Here is a 19,893-nt window from a genome sequence, read left to right as displayed (position 1 = left end):
TTTTAATGTTTAAACATTTTACTCTTTTACTGTTTTAATGTTATGGGTTTCACATTTACCGAGTCACAGGAGCACCATCAAAAAGAATAAATCTGCAAAAGAATAAGAAAATAAATGCTTTTATTTTTTTCATGGTGCGGTTTCCATCAAATCCTGCGCTCTGACTGGCTGGCGAGCAGGTCCGTATCTTACGGTACGGATCCCAGTTACGGACCCCAGTTACGGACCCCGGTTACGGACCTCTGGCGACTCGCTCATTCACAACAACAACAATCATAGTAGCAATTTTTGTCAACATTTTTTATAAGATTTATTTCTAAGATTTTTATCAAAAATCTTATAAATTTTTGCCAGCATTTCTCATGAGAATAGCATTGATTTTACAGCATGGATAGTGATAACGACACTGTTCACAGCGAAAGCGAGTTTTACTACCCTGAGGAAGAAGAAATAAAAGAAAACATTTCAGGAGAAAGCTAAAAACCTCTAACTTACTAATGCCGAGCAAAAACATGGCTGAATCCTGAATGACTCCTATTTGTATAAATAGGGGACTACATAGGCAGCAAAATGTAGTTGTTTACCTGCCATGGAAGTGCACTTGTATACCGAGGAGGAAGCAATTTGCATTACAACCATGAATGAGGATTCAAAATGGCGGCTCGGCTCGGTTTTCCCCTTTCGGGCGCTCTCGTTTTCTGTTAGAATTTCGTAAATAAATTTATTATTTACCAGCTTAATGTCGGTCCGTATGGTGAAATACCGTGACCTCGGCCTTGAATACTGACCTCAGCCCAGAGGGCCTCGATCAGTACTTTCAAGACCTCGGTCATGGTATTTCATGATACAGACCTCCCAGCTGATAAATAACAAATATTTCTTTACTGTTTTTTGTTTGCTTGAGTGGCTGAGCTGCCAGTCAGCTGGTTGTGGGCGGGGCTTTCTGCCCAAGCACTTCATAAAAATTTAGCCTACAGTTTCTGCAAATTAGGACACAGTCGTAGGTCAAAGTTCTCCAAAGTTCTCGGGATGTAAACACTCCCATCAATAAAGACGACACTGTCAGCAGCTTTTTTTTTAGTTCTGGGAAATTTTGTGTATGTGTGAGAGAGAGAGAGAGAGAGAGAGAGAGAGAGAGAGACTTTTATCATTTTTATATAAAATATTAGTGAGGAATCTTTTGTACAGTTTTCATATCTGGTTACTTGTTTCTCGTTAGTGTCTCTGTGGTAAATCCTTTGATGTTCAGATGACCATGGCAACAGACAACAAAGTTGTAAGTGAAACACCCAGGAGTCAGGGCTCGAAATTAACTTTTTTTCTTTGTGTCCCCCAGTGGTCCCGAATTCTGTGTTGTATTGTCCCGAATGGAAGCAATAGTGTCCCCATTTTTTTCCTCTCTGAAATAACCAGTGGTTAATATTATCATATGAAGTCTCATCTCATCTTATTATCTCTAGCCGCTTTATCCTGCCCTACAGGGTCGCAGGCAAGCCGGAGCCCATCCCAGCTGACCACGGGCGAAAGGCGGGGTACACCCTGGACAAGTCGCCAGGTCATCACAGGGCTGACACATAGACACAGACAACCATTCACACTCACATTCACACCTACGGTCAATTTAGAGTCACCAGTTAACCTAACCTGCATGTCTTTGGACTGTGGGGGAAACCGGAGCACCCGGAGGAAACCCACGCGGACACGGGGAGAACATGCAAACTCCACACAGAAAGGCCCTCACCGGCCCCGGGGCTCGAACCCAGGACCTTCTTGCTGTGAGGCGACAGCGCTAACCACCACACCACCGTGCCGCCCATCATATGAAGTTACTATTATATTTGTAACTATGCGATTTTGAACCCCTTATATCATTTTTACAATAAGTCACAAGACACAAGTGACACATGTCCTATACATCATCTACTTCAAAATTACAGTTATTGCATTTTCAGTTTATTAAACTTTGGCGATCTCGCTGTATGAATAGATACCCGTTTATTTAAAGGGGCCAACTAGCTCATTCAGAAAATGTTTCAACTCCCTACATCTGCAGTACACTTTAGCTGAAAATAAGACCCCTTTTATGTTCATTTCATCTACTTATACCTTGAATATCTGTTGGTACTTATAAGGCCAACTTATAATTTTCACCATTACCGTTATCCATTTTTATGAACTTTCCGTTATCCATTACCGTTATCCATTTTTATGAACTTTCCGTTATCCATTTTTATGAACTTTCCGTTATCCATTTTATGAACTTTCCGTTATCCATTTTTATGAACTTTCCGTTATCCATTTTATGAACTTTCCGTTATCCATTTTTATGAACTTTCCGTTATCCATTTTTATGAACTTTCCGTTATCCATTTTTATGAACTTTCCGTTATCCATTTTATGAACTTTCGCTGCCGAAACGTGGGTGCAAATGTTAGCAACATCAGCATAGTGCCAGCAGGTCCGAGCCTAGTTGTGCTGCTGACTGACTAAACTTTCTGAACTAGAAAGACACCAAGAAAACTCACTTATTCTGTTGAACGGTATCTTCCGTCAATATCATCCACATCATTCCTGTTGTATTTTATAACGTGTCTAACAGTGTTCATTAAGTTCATTCAGTTGCTAGCGTTGCCTGCAGACCAGGCGAGGACACTTTGGATCCTGAAGGTCCCGGAGACGTTATGTCTGGGCTTTCAGTTTCTTCCCCGCGGTCGGTCCGCTTCAACCACTTCAGCATTTTTGTTCTGGCAAGAGTCGGCGCAGCGTGTGCGGTAGCAATTCCATTCCAAGTCCATATAATGCGGACACCGGCCGAAGATTCTAGAACAGAATGCGCTGCTCTGTAGCCTACGGATGCAGGTGCATCGAAAGTGTAGCTACTATGTATTTTTCGCTGTTAACGTTTTAAAATTAAAATTGACAAATTAGGTGAATGTCTACGTATGTGTTACGGCTTTGTAAATAATATTAATGTAGAACTTTTTTCTAGATCTGTTTTTTTTCTATTGTCCCGGGATTGTCCCAGATATGATAATTTTGTGTCCCGATGACATTTTTTATGGTCCCCGGGACACCGTTAGTTTCGAGCGCTGCCAGGAGTCTTTCATTTATTCATTTATTCAGTTCTGAAACTGTGTGAAACTGCAGGAGGAGAGAAATCACGGCTATAAACACCAACAAAACCCAACCAGTAACCCGAATAACGCTCGTGTGTTGGGAGACGAGGAGCGCAGCTGTCTGTCTGAGTGGTTCAGGACGCTGCAGATTGTATTCAAAATGATTTCCATTAAACTCAAACAGCAGAGTTGAGCCGCTGTTAGCGCATTAATAATCAGTGGTCAGTTTTGTGAGTTAGACTCACATCAGTTCCCCTAGTGAGTGTTGATCTCACACACTGCACAGAAGGACTGCGACACTGTGATCTAAAGATGGGTGGCGTTTGTGTGTAAGCTGCAGCTGAACCAGTCCAGTGACTCCTGCTTTAATAGTTTGGTTTGATCCAGAGAGATGAAATTACACACCATTCATTCCTTCCTTCTGTCTTATCTCTCTTTCTCTCTCACTCACACACACACACACACACACACACGCACACACAGAGACAGAGAAACAGATGGAGAGAGAGAGTTTTTACTCTGAGCTCAGGTTGTGCTGATGATGCGTGTTCATGTCTCCTGGGTGTGTGTGTGTGTGTGTGCGCGCACTGTGATTCGATCCTCCTCCATTAACTCGATCCTTTAGTGCTGAGTGTGTCTGGACAAAACTCTCTCTCTCTCTCTCTCTCTCTCTCTCTCTCTGCAGAATGAGACGTGTGCTGATGATTGTTTGTCTGAAATACTGCAATAATTAACACAGAATTACATCGTTACTGTGAAAAAGACCAAGTGTGGGTGTTTATTTGAATCTAACAAACACAGGATGTTCCTCAGAACAAAACACAGGGATTATCTGTAGGTGTTTGTGCTCACAGACAGACAGACTCACAGACTGAGAGGCTGACGGACTGACTGACTGAAAGAAAGACAGGCAGTGATGTATTGATGAACAGACAGACAGACAGGTGAACAGACAGTGAGAAGGACTCACAGACAGACAGACCGACCAAATTTGAGATACACAGGTCCAGTGCTCATTGCGTGCACAAGGTGGCAGCACACATCTAAAACACAGAGCAGTAATTCCTCAGCAAACTCAAGGAATCCCGCCTCCTGCGTTATGACACATCCCACCTCCGTATATTTCAACAAATCCCGCCTCTGTGTATTACAACAAATCCCACCTCCGTATATTTCAACAAATCCTGCCTCCGTGTATTACAACAAATCCCACCTCTGTATATTTCAACAAATCCTGCCTCTGTGTATTACAACAAATCCCGCCTCCGTATATTTCAACAAATCCCGCCTCCGTGTATTACAACAAATCCCGCCTCCGTATATTTCAACAAATCCCGCCTCCGTGTATTACAACAAATCCTGCCTCCGTGTATTACAACAAATCCCGCCTCATTGTATTACAACAAATCCCGCCTCCGTGTATTACAACAAATCCTGCCTCCGTGTATTACAACAAATCCCGCCTCCGTGTATTACAACAAATCCCACCTCCATGAATTACAACAAATCCCGCCTCATTGTATTACAACAAATCCTGCCTCCGTGTATTACAACAAATCCCGCCTCATTGTATTACAACAAATCCCGCCTCATTGTATTACAACAAATCCCGCCTCATTGTATTACAACAAATCCTGCCTCCGTATATTTCAACAAATCCTGCCTCCGTGTATTACAACAAATCCCGCCTCCGTATATTTCAACAAATCCTGCCTCCGTATATTACAACAAATCCCACCTCCATGAATTACAACAAATCCCGCCACATTGTATTACAACAAATCCCAGCTCCTGTATATTACAACAAATCCCGCCTCCGTGAATTACAACAAATCCCGCCTCCTGTATATTTCAACAAATCCTGCCTCCGTGTATTACAACAAATCCCACCTCTGTATATTTCAACAAATCCTGCCTCTGTGTATTACAACAAATCCCGCCTCATTGTATTACAACAAATCCCGCCTCATTGTATTACAACAAATCCCGCCTCATTGTATTACAACAAATCCTGCCTCCGTATATTTCAACAAATCCTGCCTCCGTGTATTACAACAAATCCCGCCTCCGTGTATTACAACAAATCCCACCTCCATGAATTACAACAAATCCCGCCTCATTGTATTACAACAAATCCTGCCTCCGTGTATTACAACAAATCCCGCCTCATTGTATTACAACAAATCCCGCCTCATTGTATTACAACAAATCCCGCCTCATTGTATTACAACAAATCCTGCCTCCGTATATTTCAACAAATCCTGCCTCCGTGTATTACAACAAATCCCGCCTCCGTATATTTCAACAAATCCTGCCTCCGTATATTACAACAAATCCCACCTCCATGAATTACAACAAATCCCGCCACATTGTATTACAACAAATCCCAGCTCCTGTATATTACAACAAATCCCGCCTCCGTGAATTACAACAAATCCCGCCTCCTGTATATTTCAACAAATCCTGCCTCCGTGTATTACAACAAATCCCACCTCTGTATATTTCAACAAATCCTGCCTCTGTGTATTACAACAAATCCCGCCTCATTGTATTACAACAAATCCCGCCTCATTGTATTACAACAAATCCCGCCTCATTGTATTACAACAAATCCTGCCTCCGTATATTTCAACAAATCCTGCCTCCGTGTATTACAACAAATCCCGCCTCTGTATATTTCAACAAATCCTGCCTCCGTATATTACAACAAATCCCACCTCCATGAATTACAACAAATCCCGCCACATTGTATTACAACAAATCCCAGCTCCTGTATATTACAACAAATCCCGCCTCCGTGAATTACAACAAATCCCGCCTCCTGTATATTTCAACAAATCCTGCCTCCGTGTATTACAACAAATCCCACCTCTGTATATTTCAACAAATCCTGCCTCTGTGTATTACAACAAATCCCGCCTCCGTATATTTCAACAAATCCCGCCTCCGTGTATTACAACAAATCCTGCCTCCGTGTATTACAACAAATCCCGCCTCATTGTATTACAACAAATCCCGCCTCCGTGTATTACAACAAATCCTGCCTCCGTGTATTACAACAAATCCCGCCTCCGTGTATTACAACAAATCCCACCTCCATGAATTACAACAAATCCCGCCTCATTGTATTACAACAAATCCTGCCTCCGTGTATTACAACAAATCCCGCCTCATTGTATTACAACAAATCCTGCCTCCGTATATTTCAACAAATCCTGCCTCCGTGTATTACAACAAATCCCACCTCCGTATATTTCAACAAATCCTGCCTCCGTGTATTACAACAAATCCCGCCTCCGTATATTTCAACAAATCCTGCCTCCGTATATTACAACAAATCCCACCTCCATGAATTACAACAAATCCCGCCACATTGTATTACAACAAATCCCAGCTCCTGTATATTACAACAAATCCCGCCTCCGTGAATTACAACAAATCCCGCCTCCTGTATATTTCAACAAATCCTGCCTCCGTATATTACAACAAATCCCGCCTCCGTGTATTACAACAAATCCCAGCTCCTGTATATTACAACAAATCCCACCTCCGTGTATTACAACAAATCCCAGCTCCTGTATATTACAACAAATCCCGCCTCCGTGAATTACAACAAATCCCGCCTCCTGTATAACAACAAATCCCGGCTCCTGTATAACAACAAATCCCGCATCCTGTATTACAACAAATCCCGCCTCCATGTATTACAACAAATCCCGGCTCCTGTATATTACAACAAATCCCACCTCCGTGAATTACAACAAATCCCGCCTCATTGTATTACAACAAATCCCGCCTCCGTGTGTTACAACAAATCCCGGCTCCTGTATAACAACAAATCCCGCTTCCGTGTATTACAACAAATCCCGGCTCCTGTATAACAACAAATCCCGCCTCCTGTATAACAACAAATCCCGCCTCCTGTATTACAACAAATCGCGCCTCCGTGTATTCCAACAAATCGCGCCTCCGTGTATTCCAACAAATCCCACCTCCGTATGTTTCAACAAATCCCGCCTCCGTGTATTACAACAAATCCCACCTCTGTGTATTACAACAAATCCCACCTCCATGAATTACAACAAATCCCGCCTCCATGTATTACAACCAGGGCTTTGAACCAGAATTTTTTTCCTATTGGTTCATTCCGAACAAAAACGGAATTTTAACGTTTCCGGTTTTGGGTTCCACCATTAAATAGACGTTCCCGAACCGGTTAGAACAAAAAAATTTAGTTCCCGGAACGGTTAATTACGTTCCCTGTCAGCGGTTTAACAAATGGCTATAAAGTTATGTCTCTGTCTCATCCAGCTTAAGCCAAATGTAGGCTAATTCTATTACAACCTTCATTAAATAAGACAAGAAATAATTCAAAACAATTATTATTTCAAATGTTGGTGATTTGGATTCTCAGTATGTCTTCCCATCTACACAAACAGAAAAAGTGCCAAAAATGAAAGATAATTCATTTAGTGTGTTACCAAAGGCTAGTCAGGCCCTATAGAGGGCTACCGCATGACGTCACTGCGCCGCGAGATTTTGTTAGGCGCCATATTGGAAAACCAAGTACACATCTATGCAAGTACATACATACATAAAACAAACTACACCTGAAATGTAGCCAGGGCCGGTTCTGCCCTAATCTGGACCCAGGTGCAACATCGCGCAACCCCCCCCCCCCCCCCCCCCCCCCCAAAAAAAAAAAAAACACCAGTCTAAATCAGGACAACCATTACATAACTATAACTATAAACATTTTATATCAACTATTTTAACTAAATGGGCTATAATAAATAAGCCTGCAGGCAGCCACGGCGGGCTGCCTCAGAAAAGTAACCATTCAGTGACGCAACTGAAAGCCTGCAGCCACGGCGGGCTGCCTCAGAAAAGTAACCATTTGTCCTACCTTAAAACTCGTTTTGCATTTTCTGCCTCCTTTTTTGTATTTTCAACCCTCTGTTTATTTTCTTTCCTTTTCTGAAAACCCGATTTGCGTCCAGACATTTTGTTCTGCTACCAACGAACTAACTCGTCAGGTCTCGTCTCTCGAGTCCGCGATGATTCCCGTGGGAAGGGCAACAATTGATACATTTTTACAAACAGCCAATAGGGAGGTTGCATCGTTCAGGCTCTTCTTTGCTCAGACACTCAGTAATGGAGACGTGATAGTAGTCCACCTTCCCTCTCTCTCCATTCAGTCAGCGAACGTCACACAGGAAGTGAACCCCAGCGGGTCATAGAAACTTGCGCAGGAGAAGAATGGCTTTTTTATTTGTAGGCTACGGAAACTTTGAGGAACGAAATAAAAACCGGTATTAACCGGTTACCATTATTTTTAATAAGCATTTCTGTTCCGGAACATAAAAAATAATAAAGTTTCTGGTTTCGTTTCTGTTCCATGTGAAATAGAAAAAGTTCCCGGTTTTCGTTTTCGTTCCTTGAACCGGTTCAAAGCCCTGATTACAACAAATCCCGCCTCCGTGTATTACAACAAATCCCACTTCCGTATATTTCAACAAATCCCGCCTCCGTGTTTTACAACAAATCCCACCTCCGTATGTTTCAACAAATCCCGCCTCTGTGTATTACAACAAATCCCACCTCCGTGTATTACAACAAATCCCACCTCCGTGAATTACAACAAATCCCACCTCCATGTATTTCAACAAATCCCGCCTCCGTGTATTACAACAAATCCCACCTCCGTGTATTACAACAAATCCCACCTCCGTGAATTACAACAAATCCCACCTCCATGTATTTCAACAAATCCCGCCTCCGTGTATTACAACAAATCCCACCTCCGTGTATTACAACAAATCCCACCTCCGTGAATTACAACAAATCCCGCCTCCGTGTATTGCAACAAATCCCGGCTCCGTGTATTACAACAAATCCCACCTCCGTATATTTCAACAAATCTTGCCTCTGTGTTTTACAACAAATCCCACCTCCGTGAATTACAACAAATCCCACCTCTGTATATTTCAACAAATCCCGCCTCCGTGTATTATAACAAATCCCACCTCCGTGTATTACAACAAATCCCACCTCCGTGAATTACAACAAATCCCGCCTCCGTGTATTGCAACAAATCCCACCTCCGTGTATTGCAACAAATCCCACCTCCGTGTATTACAACAAATCCCACCTCCATATATTTCAACAAATCTCGCCTCCGTGTTTTACAACAAATCCCACCTCCGTGAATTACAACAAATCCCACCTCCGTATGTTTCAACAAATCCCTCCTCCGTGTATTACAGCAAATCCCACCTCCGTGTATTACAACAAATCCCACCTCCGTATATTTCAACAAGTCCCGCGTCCGTGTTTTACAACAAATCCCGCCTCCGTGTATTACAACAAATCCCACCTCCGTGAATTACAACAAATCCCACCTCCGTGTATTACAACAAATCCCACCTCCGTATATTTCAACAAATCCCACCTCCGTGTATGTCAGGACCCACAGAGACAGACGAGACAAGAATTCAATCCAGGGTGATTTATTGTAGCACACAGTGTCAAAGGCAACTTAGGAAATCTTCTCTTGGACATTCCATGGAAAAACTAAAACAAGCCAACAGGCAAAAGTTTAGAAGAGAGTTCGTACCATACTTGAAGAACAAAGGAACACCAAACATCAACAAAGGAGGGTTTTCGGTACGGTTTCAGTATCAGAGTCCAAGAGTCTTGTGGCATCCGGTGAAGAGGTCAGAGACAGAGTGCTGGGTGAGTGGGACTTAAGTAGGGAGCAGTCTAACGACATGCAGGTGAGTGATGACCAATCAGGAGAGAGAGAGAAAGAGCAGTGGGGACAGATTGGTTAATTAGTAAATTGGGGAGAGTGAGCGGGCAGGTGTGGTAGAGTGGGACTGATTGGCAGTTTGGGAACCTGGCCTGGCTGTGACAATACCCCCCCCCTCCCGGAGATGCAACTGAGGACGAGGGTGCCCGGCGAAGCGGCCGGCCTCGGCGGCGAGGGGCCGGTCGACTGGGATGGGCTTGGTGGAACTCTGCAAGCAGGAAGGGGTCCAGGACATCATCCCTGTAGACCCAAGAGCAGTCCTCTGGACCATACCCCTCCCAGTCGATGAGGTATTGGAGACGGCCATTGCGACGCCGAGAATTGAGAATCTCTCTGATGGCATACACGGGACCCTCGTCCAGGAGGAGCGGCAAAGGGGATTCTGAGACAGTGCCAGGTTCTGTGGAGGAAGGAGAGTGGGGTGAGTGATAAGGTTTCAAAAGAGACACATGAAAGGCAGGATGGATCTTATAATCAGGAGGAAGCTGAAGGTGATAAGTGACTGGGTTAATCTGCTTCACTATAGGGAAGGGACCTATGAATCTGGGACTTAGCTTCTTGGAGGGAAGACGCATGTGGATGTCCCGGGTGGAGAGCCACACCTTCTATCCCACCTCATAGTCCGGTGCAGCAGACCGTCGGGTGTCTGCATGGTGTTGTTGGCGACGGACAGCCCGTTGTAGGTGGCGGTGAGCTTGACTCCAGACCCTCTGGCTTTCTCAGAACCAGGTGTCGACCGCAGGCATTTCAGATGGTTCCCCAGACCAGGGGAAGAGCGGCGGTTGATGGCCAAGTACGCACTGGAAAGGGGATAGGCCCGTGGAGGGTTGATGCAGGGAGTTCTGAGCGTACTCAGCCCAGGGGAGAAACTTGCACCAAGCATTCTGTTGGTTGTGGCAAAAGGTGCGTAGGAAACGGCTCACCTCCTGGATCTTCCTCTCTGTTTGTCCATTGGACTGAGGGTGGTATCCCGATGTCAGGCTCACAGTGACGCCCATCCGACGATGGAAGGCTTTCCAAAAGCGAGAGACGAATTGTGGCCCTCTGTCAGAGACAATGTCTTCCGGTATCCCAAAGTTTCTGAAGACATGGGTGAACAGCGCTTCTGCTGTCTCTGAAGCAGTTGGGAGACCTGGCAGAGGGATGAGCTTGCATGACTTGGAGAACCGATCCACTATTACTAGGATGCAGGTGTTCCCATCTGAAGGAGGAAGATCGGTGATGTAGTCCACGCCTAGATGTGACCATGGTCTTTTTGGGATGGGAAGCGGAGTTAGTTTCCCTGCTGGAAGGTGTCTGGGGGTCTTGGCCATGGCACACTCAGCACAACCTGCTACAAACTTCCGCACGTCTTTGGCAAGTCCAGGCCACCAGTAGCGGTCACGGAGGAGTGATAGGGTTGCCCTGGATCCAGGGTATCCGGTGCCTGGTGAGGAGTGTGCTGCAGTCAGGAGCTGGGTGCGGAGACTACGGGGAACAAAGGTGAGATTAGCTGGAGTGTTTGGAGGGGCCGGATCAGCTTCTGTGGCTGCAGCAATCTAGTCATCCAAGGTCCATTGGATGGGACTCACGACCATACCAGTGGGGATGATGGTCTCCAGCTGTTCGAGATTGTCCTCTATGCTGTGGATTCGAGAGAGAGCCTCAGCTCGGCAATTGCGGGACCCTGGATGGTAGCTGATGGTAAAGCTGAATCTTGTGAAGAACAGGGCCCATCTTGCCTGGTGAGGGTTGAGGCGTTTGGCTTCTCTCAGATACTGGAGGTTCTTGTGATTTGTGAGGACCAGGAATGGATGTTTGGAGCCTTCCAGCCAATGGCGCCACTCTTCATGGGCAAGCTTAATAGCTAGGAGTTCTTGGTTGCCTATATCATAGTTGGTTTCTGCTGAGGAGAGCTTCTTAGAAAAATAAGCACATGGGTGGAGACGTGGTGGGTTGCCATGGTTTTGAGAGAGGATGGCTCTGACTCCTGAGCTGGACGCATCCACCTCCACGATGAATTGATGATCTGGGTCTGGTTGATGGAGAACAGGGGCTGTTGTGAACGCTTCCTTGAGATTCTGGAAAGCTTAGGAGGCTTCTGGGTTCCAGGACAGGGTTTTGGGTTTCCCACGAAGTAAGGAGGTTAAGGGTGTAGAGAGTAGGCTGTAGTTGTTAATGAACCGTCTATGGAAATTGGCGAACCCAAGGAAGCGCTGGAGGTCCTTGATAGTCTGGGGAACTGGCCAAGACAGAACTGTGCTCACTTTTCCATCATCCATGGAGACCCCCTGGGGGCTGATGTTGTAGCCCAGGAACTGAACAGAGGGCAGATGGAACATGCACTTCTCCGCCTTGAGGAACAGATGGAACTCTGAGCTTGGTTAGCACCAGGGTGACATGCTTGATGTGTTCTCTGAGATTGGGCGAGAAGACTAATATATCATCCATGAACACAATCACAAATTGATTCAGGTAGTCCCAGAACACTTCATTCATGAAGCCCTGGAAGACGGAAGGGGCATTTGACAATCCATATGGCATGACCAAGTATTCATAATGTCCCGTGGGGGTCACAAAGGCAGTCTTCCATTCATCGCCCTGATGAATGCGAACAAGATTGTATGCACTCCGGAGATCCAGTTTGGAGAAGATGTTTGCTCCTCGTAGTTGTTCCAAAGCAGCAGGGATGAGAGGAAGGGGATATCGGAACTTAACAGTGATTTGGTTCAGGCCTTGATAATCGATACAAGGCCTAAGGCCACCATCTTTCTTTGTCACAAAGAAGAAAGGGGATGCAACTGGAGATTTGGAGGGGCGAATGTAACCTAGCTCAAGGGCCTCCTTGATGTAATCCTTCATGGCCTCTTGTTCTGGCAGAGAAAGGGGGTAGATCCTACCATGCGGTAGTGGTTGGCCAGGGATCAGGTCTATGCTGCAGTCCCATGGTCGGTGAGGGGGCAGTCGGGACGCTCATTGTGGGCAGAACACATCCTTGTACGCGTCATAGGCCGATGGAATGTTGACAGGGCTACTCTGTTGGGGACTCTCTATGGAGGTTGCACTTAGGGTGACACTAGGTGGGGGGCTACGGCATAATGGGAGTTCAGGACAGCAAGATGCTATGCATCCATCACCCCAGCTAAGAATTTCGCTAGTTGCCCAGCATACTGTGGGTGAGTGTTTGACTAACCAGGGACGCCCTAGAATAACATCTGCTGTTGAGTCTTCCAGCACAAAAAGGGAAATGGATTCTACGTGCAACAGCCCTACTTGCATGGATAGGCCCTCAGTTTGACTCTTAATGTGTTTGCGTGTTAAGGGCTTACCCACGATGGAGTTCACGTTGAAGGGGGTTTTGCAAGGGGTCCTCGGGAGTTGGAGGCGTTGGCAGAGGGAGCCAGAGATGAAATTCCCGGCTGAACCGGAGTCTATCAAAGCACAGACAGAAAGTGATGATGAGGAGTGGATCAACGTGACTGGCACGGTTAAGGGCTGTAAATGTACTTCAGGAGCACAGACCAGACTCACCAATGCTCGGGAGGGCCTTACGATACACTGGGCAATGAGATGATTGGAGCCCTCACAGTAAAGGCAAAGACCTTGGGACATCCGTCTTTGGCGCTCAGTAGGGGTGAGACGCATTGTGCTTACTTGCATGGGCTCAGCTGGGCATCCTGGATCTGCATTTGTGTTGGAAGGAGCATGGGTTGATGGAGTGAACCGCAGATCCTGGAGACAACTCTCTCTCCGGTGTGCAACCTGAATGGCCAGCTGAATGAAGCGTTCAAGGCCCATTGCGTCATCGTAGGCTGACATTTGGAGTTGAAATGAGGGCTCCAGCCCTTGTCGGAAGGTTGTGAGGAGGGCTGCCTCATTCCAGCCACTGGCGGCGGCGAGAGTCCGGAATTGGACAGCATAATCAGTGACAGAGCGTTTTCCTTGTCTGATGGCATGCAACTTGGCCTGGTTCGAAGAGTCTCCCTCTGGAAGTCCAAAAACCTCTTTGAAATGGGCCAGAAAGCTGTCCACTGAGTTGATCATGGGTCCACCCTGGCTCCACACTCCCTCAGCCCATTGGAGGGCTCGTCCCGCAAGCAGAGAAATGATGTAGGCGATGCGTGATCTCTCAGTGGGGAAACGCGCTGGCTGCATCTCCAGGGCTAGGCTGCACTGCAAAATGAAGCCCTTGCACTCTTCAGGTGTTCCGGAGTATGGGGTTGGGTTTACCACTGGGCTTGAGGCCATCCTGGCAGGATCCGGAGCTCGAACTGCAGTGGTGAGGGCCCTGCGTAGCTCCTGGACCAGCTCCTGGATGGGGTCGTTGAGTTGGGTAGTCATTGTCTGTTGTGCTCTGACCTTCTGTCAGGACCCACAGAGACAGACAAGACAAGAATTCAATCCAGGGTGATTTATTGTAGCACACAGTGTCAAAGGCAACTTAGGAAATCTTCTCTTGGACATTCCATGGAAAAACTAAAACAAGCCAACAGGCAAAAGTTCAGAAGAGAGTTCGTACCGTACTTGAAGAACAAAGGAACACCAAACATCAACAAAGGAGGGTTTTCGGTACGGTTTCAGTATCAGAGTCCAAGAGTCTTGTGGCATCCGGTGAAGAGGTCAGAGACAGAGTGCTGGGTGAGTGGGACTTAAGTAGGGAGCAGTCTAACGACATGCAGGTGAGTGATGACCAATCAGGAGAGAGAGAGAAAGAGCAGTGGGGACAGATTGGTTAATTAGTAAATTGGGGAGAGTGAGCGGGCAGGTGTGGTAGAGTGAGACTGATTGGCAGTTTGGGAACCTGGCCTGGCTGTGACAGTGTATTACAACAAATCAAATCAAATCAAATCAAGTTTATTTGTACAGCGCTTTTAACAATAAACATTGTCGCAAAGCAGCTTTACAGAATTTGAACGACTTAAAACATGAGCTAATTTTATCCCTAATCTATCCCCAATGAGCAAGCCTGTGGCGACGGTGGCAAGGAAAAACTCCCTCAGACGACATGAGGAAGAAACCTCGAGAGGAACCAGACTCAAAAGGGAACCCATCCTCATTTGGGCAACAACAGACAGCCTGACTATAATATTAACAGTTTTAACAGGTATAATCCTCAACTGTCCTCATGGGGCCGTCCTTCACAGGAGTGGGGCGATAAAACTCCGACCAGACACAGGGCACCAGGATGGATCAAGCAGGTCCGAGGGGCAGAAGAGGCCAGCATCCCAATCCCAGGATCAACATGTAACTCAGAGGGACAGAGAGAGAGAGAAAGAAAACACGTTGTTAGGTATGCCCTAAAAATGACAAGTATTAAATCTGTGTGGTAGGCTCGCTGAGACGAGAGTCTTTACATTAGGCATAACACACAACAATGGCATGTTAATATGGTAAAAAATATATCATGACCTGCTCTGGCTGGATGCTTGATTGGGTGATGGGAGCACACTCCTCAGCAATGATGAGATGCAGATGGGACCCTTAGGGCTGGCCAAGACAATTCAGTTACATTTCACCGGGTCTGGGACATGCGACAGAATGTCTGATGGCCGATTCCCTGCAGGCTACGATAGCCAGTCGAGGTCTCCACCCTCTCCACCAAAATATTTCCTGTTGACTCCATGTAACTCAGAGGGACAGATTTGGGGTGGGGGGAGAGAAAGAAAACACAGGTGGTTAGGTATGCCCAATGTTGCCTGAATAAGTAGGAACAGTATACATATTGCACTGAGTACAAGCAGGGACTCCGGCAACTAACTATGACAGCATAACTAAAAAGATAACAAATCCCACCTCCGTGTCTCGTCTCGTCTTCTTCCGCTTTATCCGGGACCGGGTCGCGGAGGCAGCAGTCTAAGCAGGGAAGCCCAAACTTCCCTTTCCCCAGACACCTCGGCCAGCTCCTCGGGAAGAACACCGAGGCGTTCCCAGGCCAGCCGAGAGACATAGTCCCTCCAGCGTGTCCTGGGTCTTCCCCGGGGCCTCCTCCCGGGGGGACATGCCTGGAACACCTCCCGAGGGAGGCATCCAGGAGGCATCCGAAAAAGATGCCCGAGCCACCTCAGCTGATTCCTCTCGATGTGGAGCAGCAGCGGCTCTACTCTGAGCTCCTCCCGAGTGACTGTGCTTCTCACCCTATCTCTAAGGGAGCGCCCAGCCACCCTGCGAAGGAAACTCATTTCGGCCGCTTGTATCCGCGATCTTGTCCTTTCGGTCATTACCCAAAGCTCATGACCATAGGTGAGAGTCGGAACGTAGATCGACCGGTAAATTGAGAGCTTCGCCTTTTGGCTCAGCTCCTTCTTCACCACGACGGACCGGTAAAGCGACCGCATCACTGCGGAGGCTGCACCAATCCGCCTGTCGATCTCACGCTCCATCCTTCCCTCACTCGTGAACAAGATCCTGAGATACTTAAACTCCTCCACTTGAGGCAGAACTTCTCCACCAACGTGGAGAGGGCAAGCCACCCTTTTCCGGTCGAGAACCATGGCCTCGGACTTGGAGGTGCTGATTCTCATCCCAGCCGCTTCACACTCGACTGCAAACCGCCCCAGTGCATGCTGAAGGTCCTGGTTTGAAGAAGCCAACAGGACAACATCATCCACAAAAAGCAGAGATGAAATCCTGTGGTTCCCAAACAGGATTCCTTCTGGCCCCTGGCTGCACCTAGAAATTCTGTCCATAAAAATTATGAACAGAACCGGTGACAAAGGGCAGCCCTGCCGGAGTCCAACATGCACTGGGAACAGGTCTGACTTACTGCCGGCAATGCGAACCAGACTCCTGCTCCGTTCGTACAGGGACCGGACAGCCCTTAGCAAAGAGCCCCGAACCCCATACTCCCGAAGCACCCCCCACAGAATACTATGGGGGACACGGTCGAATGCCTTCTCCAGATCCACAAAGCACATGTGGACTGGTTGGGCAAACTCCCATGAACCCTCGAGCACCCTATGAAGGGTATAGAGCTGGTCCAGTGTTCTGCGACCAGGACGAAAACCGCATTGTTCCTCCTGGATCCGAGGTTCGACTATCGGTCGAATTCTCCTCTCCAGTACCCTGGAGTAAACCTTCCCCGGGAGGCTGAGAAGTGTGATTCCCCTATAATTGGAGCACACTCTCCGGTCCCCTTTCTTAAAAAGAGGGACCACCACCCCAGTCTGCCACTCCAGAGGCACTGTCCCTGACCGCCACGCGATGTTGCAGAGGCGTGTCAACCAAGACAGCCCCACAACATCCAGAGACTTGAGATACTCAGGGCGGATCTCATCCACCCCTGGTGCCTTGCCACCGAGGAGCTTGCAAACCACCTCAGTGACTTCGGCTTGGGTAATGGACGAGTCCACCTCTGAGTCATCAGCCTCAGTCTCCTCAGTGGAAGACATGATGGTAGGATTGAGGAGATCCTCAAAGTATTCCTTCCACCGCCCGACAATGTCCCCAGTCGAGGTCAACAGCTCCCCACCCGCACTGTAAACAGTGTTGGCAGAGTACTGCTTCCCCCTCCTGAGGCGCCGGACGGTTTGCCAGAATTTCTTCGAGGCCGACCGATAGTCCTTCTCCATGGCCTCCCCGAACTCCTTCCAGTTCCGAGTTTTTGCCTCCGCAACTGCCCGAGCTGCAGCACGCCTGGCCTGCCGATACCCGTCAGCTGCCTCGGGAGTCCTGGAGGTTAACATGGCCTGATAGGACTCCTTCTTCAGCTTGACGGCATCCCTTACTTCTGGTGTCCACCACCGGGTTCGGGGATTGCCGCCACGACAGGCACCGGAGACCTTGCGGCCACAGCTCCGAACAGCTGCGTCCACAATGGAGGTAGAGAACATGGTCCACTCAGACTCAATGTCCCCCGCCTCCCTCGGAAGCTGGGAAAAGCTCTCCCGGAGGTGGGAGTTAAAGACCTCCCCAACAGAGTGCTCGGCCAGACGTTCCCAGCAGACCCTCACCATACGTTTGGGCCTGCCAGGTCTGTCCAGCTTCCTCCTCCGCCAGCGGATCCAAATCACCACCAGGTGGTGATCAGTTGACAACTCAGCCCCTCTCTTCACCCGAGTGTCCAAGACATAGGGCCGGAGATCAGATGAAACAACTACAAAGTCGATCATCGACCTCCGACCTAAGGTGTCCTGGTGCCACGTGCACTTATGGACACCCCTATGCTCGAACATGGTGTTCGTTATGGACAAACCGTGACTAGCACAGAAATCCAATAACAAAACACCACTCGGGTTCAGATCAGGGAGGCCGTTCCTCCCAACCACGCCCCTCCAGGTGTCACTGTCATCGCCCACGTGAGCATTGAAGTCCCCCAGTAGCACAATGGAGTCCCCAGTCTGAGCACTCCTCAGTACCCCTCCCAGGGACTCCAAGAAGGCCGGATACTCTATACTGCTATTTGGGCCGTAGGCACAAACAACAGCAAGAGCCCTCTCCCCAATCCGAAGGCGCAGAGAGGCGACCCTCTCGTTCACTGGGGTAAACTCCAACACATGATGGCTGAGCTGGGGAGCTATAAGCAAGCCCACACCAGCCCGCCGCCACTCACCACGGGCGGCTCCAGAGAAGTGGAGAGTCCAGCCCCTCTCGAGGAGCTGGGTTCTAGAGCCCAAGCTGTGCGTGGAGGTGAGCCCGACTATCTCTAGCCGGTACCTCTCAACCTCCCGCACAAGCTGAGGCTCTTTCCCCCCCAGCAAAGTGACATTCCATGTCCCAACAGCCAGCCGCTGTGTCCGGGGATCAGGTCGTCGAGGCCCCTGCCTTCGACTGCCACCCAATCCACATTGCACCAGTCCCCTACTGCTACCTCTGTGGGTGGTGAACCCACAGGAGGTCGGGCCCACGTCACCACTTCGGGCTGAGCCCGGCCAGGCCCCATGGGCAAAGGCCCGGCCACCAAGCGCTCGCATACGAGCCCCAACCCCGGGCCTGGCTCCAGGGTGGGGCCCCGGCTGCGTCATCCCGGGCGACGTCACGGTCCTCAGATTTTTCTCCATAGGGGTTTTGGTGAACTGCTCTCAGTCTGGCCTGTCACCTAGGACCTGTCTGCCTTGGGAAACCCTGACAGGGGCATAATGCCCCCGACAACATAGCTCCTAGGATCATTCAAGCACACAAACCCCTCCACCACAATAAGGTGGCAGTTCTAGGAGCGGCCCACCTCCGTGTATTACAACAAATCACGCCTCCGTGAATTACAACAAATCCCACCTCCATGAATTACAACAAATCCCACCTCCGTGTATTACAACAAATCCCACCTCCGTATATTTCAACAAATCCCGCCTCCGTGTATTACAACAAATCCCGCCTCCGTGAATTACAACAAATCCCACCTCCGTGCATTACAACAAATCCTGCCTCCGTGTCTTACAGCAAATCCCACCTCCGTGTATTCCAACAAATCCCACCTCCATGTATTCCAACAAATCCCACCTCCATGTATTCCAACAAATCCCACGTCCGTGTATTCCAACAAATCCCACCTCCGTGTATTACAACAAATCCCGCCTCCGTGTATTACAACAAATCCCTCCTCATTGTATTACAACAAATCCCGCCTCCTGTATTACAACGAATCCCTCCTCTGTGTATTACAACAAATCCTGCCTCCGTGTATTACAATAAATACTGCCTCCGTGTATTACAACAAATCCCATCTCCGTGTATTACAACAAATCCCGCCTCCGTGTATTAGAACAAATACCAACTGCTGTATTACAACAAATCCCGCCTCCGTGCATTACAAAAAATCCAGCTTCCGTGTCTTCCAACAAATCCCACCTCCAGGGTGGGGCCCCGGCTGCGTCATCCCGGGCGACGTCACGGTCCTCAGATTTTTCTCCATAGGGGTTTTGGTGAACTGCTCTCAGTCTGGCCTGTCACCTAGGACCTGTCTGCCTTGGGAAACCCTGACAGGGGCATAACGCCCCCAACAACATAGCTCCTAGGATCATTCAAGCACACAAACCACTCCACCACAATAAG

The 19,893-nt window shown here is 48.1% G+C and overlaps 1 protein-coding gene across 1 annotated transcript in view; it reads left to right on the top strand.

The window, feature by feature from the left end:
* Positions 1–19,893, top strand: part of spire2 (spire-type actin nucleation factor 2) — a 44,544-nt gene that overhangs the window by 1,006 nt on the left and 23,645 nt on the right.

Source organism: Neoarius graeffei, chromosome 8 (assembly GCF_027579695.1).
Source record: "Neoarius graeffei isolate fNeoGra1 chromosome 8, fNeoGra1.pri, whole genome shotgun sequence".
In the NCBI taxonomy this organism is placed as follows: Eukaryota; Metazoa; Chordata; class Actinopteri; order Siluriformes; family Ariidae; genus Neoarius; species Neoarius graeffei.
This window is presented reverse-complemented; position numbering and strand designations above follow the sequence as displayed.